Consider the following 3053-nt stretch of genomic DNA (forward strand, 5'->3'; position numbering starts at 1 on the left):
TAAAGTATATATTTACGGAAAGAAGCATTTGAAACACGCGTTTTTTTTAAATTACCAATACTTCAAAAATAATATTCATGAAAATGTATTAAGATAATTTCATATATGAGCCGCGTCATGACAAAACCAATTAACATAATGGCTTTTAGACCAGCACGGATCAAGACCAGCCTGCGCATCCGCGCAGTCTGATCAGGATCCATGCTGTTCTCATGCAAACTATTTAACAAGTAGAGAAACTGATAGCGAACAGCATGGATCCTGATCAGACTGCGCGGATGCGCAGGCTGGTCTAGATCCATGCTGGTCGCAAACCCATTATGTTGGTTTTGTCATGACGCGGTTCATATGTATTTTCCCTTTTTACTGATCTACTTTTACTCGTATCGTATATCCGTTTTTTTTAAATATTAGAAGCTTGAAAAATAGTGGTCGGATATTATATTCATTCATGTAAACAGAAATTGTTATATGGTTTACTATGATGGCTGATTTGGAACGCTTTTGCGCGTCGTGTTGGCGCTAGCGACAACATGACAAAGCGCCAAACGGCGTGTTGTCGGACTTTCGTCTTGTCGTCATGTCGCTAACGATGTACGCTAATCGGCGCGTTGTCGTGCGGCATGTTGTCGCAATGTCACATTGTCGCTCGGTTCAAATCAATGGACTGGCTTATAAGACAAGTGACAGCGACATAGCGACAATGCGCCGCACGACATCGCGCAGTTTAGCGTGCTTCGCTAGACAGGACGCCAAGACGACAGCGCGACAACGCCCCGTTCAAGGCGCTTTGTCGTGTTGTAGATAGCGACAAGACGAACAAGAGCTGTCCGTAAGACAGCGCGCTCGACTTTTTTATTGCTTGCCAATAAAAAAAGTTTTTGCAGTAAAAGGCAATACAAGAATCTCTGTATTTTTAAAGTGAACAATGGCCATGAGCATTAAGATATTTAGTGAAGAATTATTTTACTGAATTGTGTGATACCCTTGAACACTGCAAGAAAGTTTGAAATGTTTAAGTCAAAAGAGGGCTGGTAAGAAAGAAAAAAAAACTGAGTTGAGCCTTAAATAAATTTAATAGTATTATACTACTGATTTTAATTTCAAGTACAAAAAGAGAAAAATAACTAGTTGTTTGATACCCTTGAATATTACAGCAATGTTTATATGACATAATTTATGGTAAAGTGAACAAGTGGATAGGAATGAATTTTTTTAGATTTTTTAAGTTTTTTAGTGTTTGCCTATAATACAAAACATTGACAGTTAAGGGCCATAATTCAAATAAAATCTTTGACAGAATTACCTTCTCCTGGACATGTTTGGGAATCATGATTGTAAACAAGTATTCCAACTTTCAAATTAATATCTCAAACAGTTCAGTCAAAAAGTGGACTGGTACTAAAAACTTAACCAAGATTCTAAGTCGATAAAAGGCCTTAATTTTTAAAACAAATCCTTGACAGAGTTACCTTCTCTTGCGTACAGATGGGGGTAATGATGTGAAATAGCATTAAAAGTTTCAAAGCAATATCTCAAAGGGTTAAGGCAATAAGTGGATTTTACCCATATTCAATGTATTTTCTAAGTCAAAAAGGGGCATAATTCTGTCAAAAACCTTGACAGAGTTATGTCCTCTTGTCTGTTGATGAAGGTCGTGATGGTAAACAAGTATGGTCAGTTTCAAAGCAATACCTCCAATGGTTTTGAAATAAAGTGAGGTGGTACAAAAAACTTAACCAAGCTCAATACACTTTCTAAGTCAAAAAAGGGCCATAATTCTGTCAAAAACCTTGACAGAGTTATGTACTCTTGTCTGTAGATGGAGGTTATGATGGTGAACAAGTATGGTAAGTTTCAAAGCCATACTTGTAATACTTCTGAAATAAAGTGGGGTGGTACGAAAAACTTAACCAAGGTGTGACGCCAACGCTAACGCCGACGCCGACGCCGGGGCGAGTAGGATAGCTCCCCTTTTCATAGAAAAGTCGAGCTAAAAAGCAATAACGATAAAGGTTGCGTTGTCGCTATTGACAACGCAACACGCAATGTACCAAATCAGCCACCATAGTTTACGGCGCATTGTGAAACCGCATTACAGCGCTGTAGCATGAAGACTCGGTCAATTTTGTCAATGCTCAATGCAGTGTGTTTCAGCGAACCCCGTATATAGAGTAACGCAAAGCATTAAGCAAAATTTATTTATAATTGGTGCAACTGTGTCTTTTTTTGCTACATTTAGAGGATTAACTTAAACTATTTAGCATATAGCTAAAGTAAAATGATTAATATTCCGAAAAAAAAAGACAAAAAAAACCGATAATGATGATGGTGGTGGTGGTGGAAGGATTTCGAGGTATTGATGGTGGTTGTTGTTATTGTTGTTGTAATGTTATAAATAATGATCGTGGGGATAATGTGGTTGTAGTGGGGATAATGATGGTGGTGGTGGTGATAGTGGAGATGATGATGAGGGTGGTGGTGTTAGTTGAGATGATAGCAGTGTGGAAGATGATGGTGGTGATGGTGACGGTGGTAGTTGGGATGATGATGGTGGTGATGGTGGTTGTGGGGATGATAATGATGGTGGTGGTAGTGGGGATGATGATGGTGGTGGTGGTAGTGGGGATGATGGTGGTGGTGATGTTGTGGTGGTAGTGGGGATGATGATGGTGGTGGTAGTGGGGATGATGATGGTGGTGATGGTGGTGGTAGTGGTGATGATGATGGTGGTGGTGATGGTGGTGGTGGTGGGGATGATGATGGTGGTGGTGGTGGTGGTGGTGGGGATGATGATGGTGGTGGTGATGATGATGGTGGTGGTGGTGGTAGTGGGGATGATGATGGTGTTGATGGTGGTGGTAGTGGGGATGATTATGGTGGTTGTAGTGGTGATGATGATGATGGTGGCGATTCTGGTGGTAGTGGTGATGATGATGGTGGTGGTGATGATGATGGTGGTGGTGGTAGTGGGGATGATGGTGTTGGCGATGGTGGTAGTAGTGGTGATGATGATGATGGTGGTGATGATGATGGTGGTGGTGGTAGTGGGA

This window comes from Ruditapes philippinarum, unplaced genomic scaffold (assembly GCF_026571515.1).
Source record: "Ruditapes philippinarum isolate M1 unplaced genomic scaffold, ASM2657151v2 ctg4023_1_1_1_1, whole genome shotgun sequence".
Taxonomy (NCBI): Eukaryota; Metazoa; Mollusca; class Bivalvia; order Venerida; family Veneridae; genus Ruditapes; species Ruditapes philippinarum.